The sequence below is a fragment of the Mixophyes fleayi genome, chromosome 3 (assembly GCF_038048845.1).
Source record: "Mixophyes fleayi isolate aMixFle1 chromosome 3, aMixFle1.hap1, whole genome shotgun sequence".
Lineage (NCBI taxonomy): Eukaryota > Metazoa > Chordata > Amphibia > Anura > Limnodynastidae > Mixophyes > Mixophyes fleayi.
In genome coordinates this window covers 236,040,372-236,051,302 of record NC_134404.1, presented here as the reverse complement: position 1 = coordinate 236,051,302, position 10,931 = coordinate 236,040,372, and the positions used below count along the sequence as shown (strand labels likewise).

Here is a 10,931-nt window from a genome sequence, read left to right as displayed (position 1 = left end):
TTTACGTGTATTTTTAAGCAATCTCAAACTGCGCTCAGTGTGCGTGCCTTGAGGAATCAGGTCAGCTGACTCAGTGTAATCATGGTCCAGCTACATGGAATGTCTAACTTAGTGGTGTATAGAATGTAGATTACAGATGTAAGATTTGCAGTTTTAGTGCTGATTAATGTTTTCAGAGAGATTATTGGCATTCTTGCTGTGGTCTTGCTCTCACTGACAAGCGCAGAGTATTTTACTGTGGCTAATTGCCGCTGTAATGTGTAATAGCAGTTAATATAATAGACAGGAGATTAGACAAACAGCGGTCTCTGTGCAGAAATAGAAATCATTACAGACAGAGCTCAAACAAGAAAACCAGCAGTAGAAGCTGACAATCCTATTGGCAGGACATGTTTCTCTACATCTGTGGAGCACTTGGTTATTATTAGTTCTAGTATTAGTAGTTAGATATCATATTTAATGTATAGATGAGAAGACATTTAGGTAATAGTGATTACATCATGATAACATTTGACTTCAGTATCAATATAACACTATGAATATTAGAAGGGCAAAGTTTAATCATCTGAGAAGCAATGAAGCATGTAGATTGGGGAGGTGTACTCTTAAATAAAGGCTCTTAAATAAAGGCACAGGGAGCAAATGTGACATTTAAAAAATATTTAAAATAAACACTGTTCCAAGTACATACCATATGGCAACAACCTGACGATGAATAAATAGCAGCCAATGTGGTTAAATAAGAAAGGTTTGGAGGTGATAAGTGAAGAGTATTTTAATTGTAAAAAATAGAAGGGACTGAAAATTATTTATGGGAATATAATAAATACATCAAAATATATATAAATGAAATTAGGTTATTAAATATGAAAAACAGACTGCAAAACATAGCAAATTTAATCCCCAGATGTTTTTAGAAGTACAAAAACAGCAAATAAATAAACAGATAATATTGAACCGCTAACTAGGAAAAATAATCACACAGGATAAACAGAAAGTTGACCTTTCAAATATGTTCTCTTTTATCCGTTGAAATAGGTTGTGCACCAACAGCCAGTGCACCCCATTAAATGGAAAGTATCTCACACAGGAGGAGGTGCCTAAACAAGATTAAAACAGATAAAACACCAATCTTTATAAAAGAAACACAATTGCAAAAAGAATTTGGTTCTGGGTAAATTATTTAAAAGCATTCTTTGGGATGTGATTCTAAAATATATTACAGAATTTTTTTTGATAACACAGTGTAAGTATGACTTCATGAAGGTTATGGCACACAACTATGATTTCGTTTTTATGAGGAGGGGAATTTCATACTGAGTCTTTGTAGCATAGTTAATGTGATACACTTGGGTTTTGCAAAAGCATTCAAAACTGTGTACCATAATGTCTGGTATATAGGATGAGAGTAGTAGGTGTAGTGACAAAGTACATGGGTAAAACTGATTGAAGCATAGAAGACAGTGATGAGTTATGAATGAAACATATTCAGAGTTTGCTCAAATTGTGAGTGGTATCAGTATTTCAATCTTTTTATCACCTTGCAGATGTCATGAAAAGTATATTGTTCATATTTTCTGATGACATTAAGAATTGTAGAGTGATTAAGACAGTGTATTATATTTACTTGCTACATAAATATTTAGACAAATGGCAGATTAAATTTAATTTGATAGATGAAGAATTATCACCCTAAGGCTGGGCACATACTACAATGTTTTCAGACAATTATCGGGCCAATTAAACGATAAATGACGGTTCGGCCCAATATTTCATTAGTGTGTATGCACCAATGTTGAACGATTATTGTTCCAAAGCACATTGGATCGTTTCATTTGATTTTTAAATTTGACTACAAATGTCGTTCAACAATGGAACAATGTCGTTCCAATCCTGCAGTGTGTATGCACTCACGACCGGCAGTGCCCATAGATCTCAATGGAGTGTGCAGAGTCACAATCTTTTCAGATGATAGTTATGACAGGTGAAAAGCACAGATCTGAAGGTAAATCATGTAAAACCTGTATAGTGTGTACACAAGAATTGGCATGCTTATCGGGACTCTTTTTTTTAATCGTTGATTAAATCATAGGGGATATCGCATTGGGAGAAATTTTGTATAATGTGTACCCAGCCCTAGCCATGGTAATAACTTTGCTGTTCTCGCATTAATACAGTAATACAACTAAGGCAGCAGTGGCAAAAATTAATAAATTGCTAGGATAATTAAAAAGGGGGATACGTGCATGTGATTGAAACATAGTATAACAATTGTATATCTCAGCGGCTCCCAGGGGTGTAGCGGGGCTGTCACAGGGGTGCTGCTGAGGCCAGGAAATTAAAAAAAAAATACTTACCAATCCGGCGGCACCTGGAACCCAGCAGCTCCCGGGACCCAGCATCATCCTCCCTCCTCACTTCTCACTGAATGTCGGGCGTGATGACGTCACGTCCAAAATATTCAGTGAGAAATGACAAGAGAGAGGTGGATGCTGGGTCCCGGGCACTGTCGGATTGGTAAGAAAACAGAAGAAAAGATAGCAGAAAGAAGGTCAAGTAAGAATGAAAGAGGGGGCAGAGTGAGGATGAAGATGGGCAGAGTGAGGATGAAGAGGGGCAGAGTGAGGATTAAGAGAGGCAGAGTGAGGATGAAAAGGGGCAGAGTGAGAATGAAGAGGGGCAGAGTGAGGATGAAGTGGGGCAGAGTGTGAGGATGAAGAGGGGCAGAGTGTGAGGATGAAGAGGTGCAAAGTGTGAGGATGAAGAGGGGCAGAGGGTGAGGATGAAGAGGGGCAAAGTGAGGATGATGAGAGGCAGAGTGAGGATGAATAGAGGCAGTGTGTGGATGAAGGAGGGCACAGAGTGTGTGTGGATGAAGGAGGGCAGAGTGTGTGGATGAAGGAGGGCACCGTGTGATCGTGAATGAGCACAGTGTGATTTTTGTACATGATGTTGTATTATTTTGTTTGATCTTATTCCTCTTAATATTAGCTGTAAATTTTTCTTTGACAGAAATATAATTGAAAAAAATATATAAAAATATTCTTTTCCCTTGGATTTATGTGTATTATTTTTGAAAACAACTTACTAAGTTATTATATTTCTGTCCTGACCTAAATGCTTATTACGTTATTTTGACCCAACTATTTAGAAAACAGGACTGCTCAGTAATTATTTTTGAGGGGTGTCTTGAAAAAATTATGGAGAAAAGTTTGGGAACCACTGGTATAACTCATTAGTCAGACTGCATATTGAATATGGGGTACAGTTCTTGGTAGAACACTGTAAGAAAGAGAAAGGAGAAGTGGAGAGGGCCCAAAGGCAGGGGCGGACCCAGACATTTGTCCTACCCCGGGCGATTTTAGAGGGGGGCGATTTAGGCCCCGCCCCCTTTCTGTGTTCTAAGGCTGCCGGCGGCTGCACAGTATGTACAGGTCCGTTCAGCAGTGAAAGTGTGCTGTCCCGCTGCTCTGATTGTGTTTAAAACACAATCAGAGCAGCCGGGCAGCATACTGTCACTGCTGAACGGACCTGCACAGTGTGCAGCTGTCGGCAGCAAGCCCCCGATCGCCCCCCCCCCCCCTGGATCCGTCACTGCCCAAAGGTGGAACCCCTTATTACTAGAGTGATTTGAAAGATTGAATTATAACGAGAGGTTAGAAAATGTAAAGGTAGGTAACCTAACACAATAGGTCATTAGTTGTGAATGAAGATAAGACAGAAGTTTTCTGTATCAGTGAGGAAAGTAGCTTCCTCACTTTAAGAGATGGTGTGTGTGGGGGGGGGGGGGGGCTGGGGGTTGAGGTTATATTTACACTTCCATTGAACGTGAGATGTTGATGGATGGCAAATTCACTATCAGAATTTATATTTCAATCTTCACATTCATCTTCACATTCAGGAAGGGATTTTTTTCCTCCTGTGAGGCTGAATTGAAGCAAAACGATCTAAAGCAAAACAATCACAATTTACGAAAAGTTGAACTTGGTGGAATGTGTCTATATTTCAACCTTATTAACTATGTCACTATGTATCAACTAAAGTACAAACTTATGCTGAATTTTAAATGCGCACATTTGCCAATGTATTTGCTTTGTTAGATGTTGTTCATAGTCTAAATGTTGTAATTCTCAACTAATGCATCACTTCATAAACAAAATAAATAGTTACATTTTTTTTTATTGTCTATAACAGTTAGGAAGGGTTTCCTATTCCACTTCTACAGTGGCCAGCCTCCTCAGCTCCTTGTAAAAGCCCATTTCTTCAATGCCGTGTGTGCATGTGAATGGGGAAGAGTTGCTGTTGAACTAGGTCCGCTGTGACTCTGCCCACATCTAAGTCATACTTGCCAACTCTCCCGGGAGACTCCTGAAATTCGGGTCGGTCTCACGGACTCCCGGTGAATCGCATCATTTTGGCCCCGCCCCTCGCGACAAAACAGCATTTCCGTCCCGGGGCCAAAATGACGCGTTTGGCAGCGACCCGCCCCCTCCCACCCTCCAGTCACTCCCCTCTCCCGGAAATAACTTCGCCAAAGTAGACAAGTATGATCTAAGTGAGTTTCTTGTCTGCTCCTGAGGCTTCTGCTAGTAGAAGGAGCTGAATCATAAATGCTGTGTTAGTGGGCTGTTCTGTAATACCTCACATGTTATCCTTACACTTATACTTCAGGAAGGTAAAAAATCATGATAGGGACAGGCTGGTTGACTATTCATTGTGTTATTTTTAGTGTATATATAGTACTACGGGATTCTGTATATGACAGTATCATTAGTATGGTGAAGTGCATAGTAATAGCATGTGGTGGTGCTATTAGTGTGTATAGAATTACTATAGTGTAGAGTGGTACCATGTGTTAGTGTGTCCAGTAATGTGTGATCAGCAAAATAAAAAACCTCTTCAGTAAAATACAATTTTCCACAATTCAGAAAAATAGAAGCTTACAGTCAACAAATTTCAAGCCTTCATAGGCTCTCAAGGCCCCAGCAAATCTCATTATTAGACAGTCTGGTGGTATGTTGCATGTTACACTGCTCTTCCTCACAGATTAAAGGGTTAGTGATGCCACGTGGAGGCTTCCATTGTATATGCAGGGGAAAGGTTTGTAATGTTAAGTAAGTGGACAAAAAGGTTCACAAACTCCCTCTAAGGGGGAATTCAATTTGCCGCGTTACTGTAAAAAGTAACGCACTATTACCGATATTACGGTAATAGTGAACCTAATTATCATTAGTACGCTAATATCAATGCTAGCTTTTTGTTTGCAGCTCCCTGAGCAGAAATCTGTGCTAAATTTACCATATTAACAATAAAAAACTTAGCGGGGTGTTGTATCGGGGGGAATTGAATTTCCCCCTAAGGGGTATATTTACTAAACTGAAAAAGAGATGTTGCCTATAGCAACCAATTAGATTCTAGTTATCATTTATTTAGTACTTTATACAAAATGACAGCTAGAATCTGATTGGTTGCAATAGGCAACATCTCCACTTTTTTAAATCCGCAGTTTAATAAATATACCCCTAAGTGTATAAAGCAGAGTTAGTCAAGTAGTATTTTTAATGGTTGTGGACTCCATTACATATCCCATTGATGAAATCATCATGAACACAAGATTTTGCACAATCCTTCTACACATGATCTGTGCAGTGTGAGGGCACGGGGCATACCCATCACGTGTATTACAATGTTAATATCATAGAAAAACTAATTTAACTATATATGGAACTATATGGGCACATGGTTGTGTGGGTGCACACATTATATTTACTGTGTGAAGTCGGCTCCAATAGTCAGGGCCGCCGAGAGGGGGGGGGAGCGGGTACTAATTACCCGGGCCCGGCATGTCAGGGGGCCCGGCCCGGGCCCTTGCGCTGCTGATTTTTTTTAATTTTTTAATTTTTTTTTTCAAAACGTTTTTTTTCCTTTCCTTTTTTTTTTTTTTTTGGCGGGGGGGGGGGGGGGGGGGTGGGGGGGGGCTCGGTCGTTGGTGGGGGAGCAGGCTAGTTTAAAAAAAAAACAAAAACATACTCACCTGATCGCGGAGCCGGCATCCCTCCTCTCTGCTGCTCTGTGCTCTATTCAGACTGTCTGAATGCTGGGTGTGATGTCATCATGTCATGCCCAGCATTCAGTCAGTCTGGAGCAATGGAGCACAGAGCAGCAGAGAAGACCAAGAGAGGAGAAAAGGTAAGTGAAGGGAGGAAAACGAGGGGGGCACAGAGGGGTTAAAAAACGGGGGGGGGGGGGGGGGGCAGCATGACAGAGGGGTTAAAAAATGAGGGGGAGCACAAAGGGGTTAAAAAACGGGGGGGCAGCATGACAGAGGGGTTAAAAAATGAGGGGGCACAAAGGGGTTAAAAAACGGGGGGGCAGCATGACAGAGGGGTTAAAAAATAAGGGGGGGCACAGAGGGGTTAAAAAACGGGGAAGCAGCATGTCAGAGGAGTTAAAAACGGGGAAGCAGCATGTCAGAGGGGTTAAAAAATTAGGGGGAGCACAGAGGGGTTAAAAAACGGGAAAGCAGCATGTCAGAGGGGTTAAAAAATGAGAGGGGCACAGATGGGTTAAAAAATGGGAAAGCAGCATGTCAGAGGGGTTAAAAATTGAGGGGGGAGCACAGAGGGGTTAAAAAATGGGAAAGCAGCATGACAGAGGGGGTGAAAAAATGAGAGGGGCACAGATGGGTTAAAAAACGGGGCAGTATGGCACAGTGGGGTTAATAAACAGGGGTCAGCATGGCACAGTGGGGTTAAAAAATGGTGGGCAGCATGACACAGTGGGGTTACAAAGGGGGGGGGGAGGCATGGCACAGTGGGATTGAAAAAGGGGGGGAGCAGCATAGTATAGTCTGATGAAGGGGAGCCAGATGAAGGGGGCAAAAACAGCATGGAGGGCACAGTGTGATCATAAGGCATGGCGATGATGAAGGGGCACATTATTGTAATATTGGAGCTGGAGGAAGGCCTAATTATTAATCGTGGGTGCTATTGATTTAACGCTGGGGCTGGCTGTAATTTTCTAAATGTAGCCATTTTTTTTTCAAAATAGGTCCTTCAACATTTCTGGATCCGGACAAGCCACAACTAAAGAAAGCAGCAGCCACAGGTGGAGAAAGTGAGAAGAACAGGTAGGAGAGAGCAGCACAGTGTGTGAAATGTTGTGATTCTAGTAGGGACAATACCAATTTTTGGTGAATGTTGTGTCCAATGTAAGGTGTAGGCCAAGACTGAACTGTTTGTGTACACACTGCATTGTTTGTATACTACCCTGTGGTGGTAGATGTCCTGAAAGTCAGGAGTGCTTAAACATATGTGACGCTCCGGCGAATTGAGAGCCTAGTGGTTTTTATGTTAGCCACGCCCCAATGGCACGTTTGCCACGCCCCCAAATGCATGACCGCACCTCCCAAAATTTTTGCACTGCCGTTTGGCTAGCCACGCCCCTGAATATATGACCATACACCCAATCTTTTTTGCGCCGCCGTAAGGCGGCGCAAAAAAATTTTGGGGCTTACTTTACTATGAGGGGGGCCCCATGAATTTGTTGTACCCGGGCCCTGAATTCTTCTTGGCAGCCCTGCCAATAGTATGCATGTGCAAGGAGGGAGAGGGGGATAACCGATGACGGTGCAAGTGTCTCTATTAACTGGGTCTCAAAAAGTCCTCAAAAAGCAGTGATTTGTTGTGTAATGTTGCTAAATGGCACACAAAGTTCTTTTTATGCCCCCGCCCCCCTATACCACAGTTTCATCTGGCTGCAACACAGCTTCTGTGTGATCAGTAGCAATACGATTTACAAATTGACTGGAGATGAGCATGAGGTGTGTGTGTGTTTATGTGTGTGTGTGTGTGTGTGTGTGTCTGTGTCTGTGTGTGTGTGTGTGTCTGTGTGTGTTTGTGTGTGTCTGTGTGTGTGTGTGTGTCTGTGTGTGTGTGTGTGTGTGTGTGTGTCTGTGTGTGTGTATTTTCTTCAGAAGCACATATATAGAAACCTCCCTCTAGAAATCCTGTGTTTGCCCCTATATATAAATAACCATTGCATCTACAAAACATATAGATGACAGCACAATTTATTTTGCACAGATATATACATTGAAGTATGCGTCTTGTCCACGTTAATATTACCTGTGTATAATATGTGTGACATTGATCTCAGACTGAAATGTGCATGTCTGAAAAAGTAAAACAAAATCATCTATTGAAGGTTATTTGTTTCATGTGTTCAGAACAAAGTTGACATCTCTGCTACGGTTGGGGAAATGGATGGATAACATTTAAACTACTTTATGTACATAATTATGTACATTAGAACATTACGTTTAGAACAGAAAAGGCATTCATTTGGTTGCATATTTGAGTAAATACTTTGCTTTGTTTTTTGGATTCTACAACAAGAAAACCGAAATAGGAAACATGCATTTACACATGAACCTGTTCTTATTCATTTCCACACACTTACATCTCCACAAACATACACTTAAAATGTGAGGAGAGACTTATAGATGGGAGTGGGCATGCCCTAGATAAACTTTAGGGGGTAGATTCACTCGGCGGCGATGTGGTGCGCGGACATCACCGCAATGTCCGGAAGCATACTCTGCCGGCAATTATGGTGGGAAACTCCGCTCATTTTTCCTCACATCTCTTTGAGGTGTGAGGAAAAATGGGCGGAGATTCCAGAAAATTTATCGGTGCAAAGTGTCTCGGACGTTGCGGAAACACCTCGTGCCAAATTGACCCTCCCCACAATTTCACTGTAAAAATAAAGCTGTCAAGTGTGTGTGTGTTACATGAAAAAGCAGCCAGTATTTTCCTTTGCATGCAAAAATGTAACATGGTTTGTCCAGGAGCAAACTTACTGATTTTATTTGCTTTGCTTCTAACTCAGCATCAGACCCATTGAGTGTAATTTGTTTTTATTTGATGCAACTGTTTAATTGATAATGAACAGATTAAATAATTGTTAATGCTTTTTATTTAAAAATAAGGCTATGTGAATCCCCTTGCTTGATACTTCAATGCTATTACACCAGTGCTAAGAGTGCCATCCTTGAGATTATAACTTCCTATTAATAACCCTCTCTACTATTTTCTAAAAGCTACTGGCAAACCTAATAGGCTTAACTACACAGATGCTGTAGTATAAATGAAGAGGGGAAAAAACAAATGTAGAATGTTACACTTTAACGTGTCAAATGCCAAGGGTAAAACATTTTGTTTTCCTCCAGAAACATATTCTGTATCTGCCTGTAATATTCTTAGTCTGTTGACATCATACTGTAAGTTACTGTCACCAAGGTAGTGAAGCTGGTTGTCAAGGAAACCTCAAGGCTCTACTGCAGTATACATAGCTTTACATAGTTGACAGTTAAGAAAGAATTGTCATAGTATTACATTTTAACTGAGAGTTTCAAACCAGTCGTAGCAACTTTTTTCCACCTGATAGGTACCAAATATATTGCATTGATGCACAATGCAGATCAATACATTTTACTGAATCTCTCCTTTCACCTTGGCCAACACTCACAAATCTGCAGTGCATGATAAAATTATACTGAGTTACGTTGCATGTGTCAGAAAATAGATTGAGGCAGTCAACACATGAGAGTATGAACTGTTACCCATATAAGGAGCAGATCAAACAAATAACACCCGAATGGCCCATTGGTAGCCATAAGTGCTGTGAGATTGTCAAACTGTTTATTTCTACCAGCTCCAATCTACATCTGATAGATTGCACTGGGATTCACTGCATGTATGAGCACCTTTATTGTTGTAACACATTTCAACACCCATTCAGAAGGCCACCACCTGAATGGTGCTAGCAGCGAAGTCCATAACTACCTGCGAGGGAGTTCCTGGTGAAAACCATAGATTCTGCACCTTAGTAACAGGTAACGCCAATCCAGGCTTTTTAACTTAGTGAGATCTACCTAATTACATTTTATGTTTTGGGTAGAGGTCTTATTTAACAGCATTACTACACTTATTTATTTATTCTCCCATTCTGTTTAACTCACTTACAAAAATCCACTAAATAAGGGTTCAATCATTTCTTGTTCCATTCTTGTCTGGCAACATATAGTACAGTAATTCAATGGTTAGTACCACATCCGTGTTCTTACCTAGGTAGAAAAAGATTAGAGATGGGCGGGCTCGGTTCCCCGAGATCCGAATCCTACCGAATTTAGCCTATCCGAGTATCGAGCCGAGCATGCTCGGTACTCTCCCGCCCGTTCGGATTCGAAATCGAGGCAAAAACGTCATCATGACGTATTCATTTTATTGAGTTCGGTTCTCGTGAGATTTGAAAAGCATAAATACCCGCCTCCACAGCAATCCATCGCCATTTGACAGAGGTAGAAAGCAGGGTTAAGTCACACTGGCTATATCAGCGCAGGGACAGAGCAGCAATTGGACACATTATTGTTTCTATTCAATACCATTCTAATCTTAATACCAGTTGTTACAGCAGTAAGAGGAGAAGAGAGGAGGGTTTTTGTTCAGTTTCTGGCACTCCAAGTGCTTTTGGGGTGTCCCCCATTCTTTTGCACTAATTTTTCTGGCTGTCAAAAGTCCTATTTGGCAGCAGTGTCCAAAAAATATATTTAGCACTCCCAAGTGCTTTTGGGGTGTCCCCCATACTTTTGCATTAATTTTTCTGGCTGTCAAAAGTCCTATTTGGCAGCAGTGTCCAAAAAATATATTTAGCACTCCCAAATGCTTTTGGGGTACCCCCATTCTTTTACATTCATTTTTCTGGCTGTCAAAAGTCCTATTTGGCAGCAGTGTCAAAAAATATATTTAGCACTTCCAAGTGCTTTTGGGGTGTCCCCCATTCTTTTACATTAATTTTTCTGGCTGTCAAAAGTCCTATTTGGCAGCAGTGTCCAAAAAATATATTTAGCACTCCCAAGTGCTTTTGGGCTG

At 41.1% G+C, this 10,931-nt stretch overlaps 1 long non-coding RNA gene across 1 annotated transcript; it reads right to left on the bottom strand.

Annotated features, from left to right (window-relative positions):
- Positions 1-1,031: 1,031 nt before the first annotated feature.
- Positions 1,032-9,897, bottom strand: LOC142144432 (uncharacterized). The gene is made up of 3 exons (XR_012689707.1): positions 9,846-9,897; positions 8,127-8,173; positions 1,032-1,100 (listed from the first exon to the last, which is right to left on the bottom strand). It is a non-coding gene; the product is annotated as an uncharacterized LOC142144432 (long non-coding RNA).
- Positions 9,898-10,931: the final 1,034 nt, after the last annotated feature.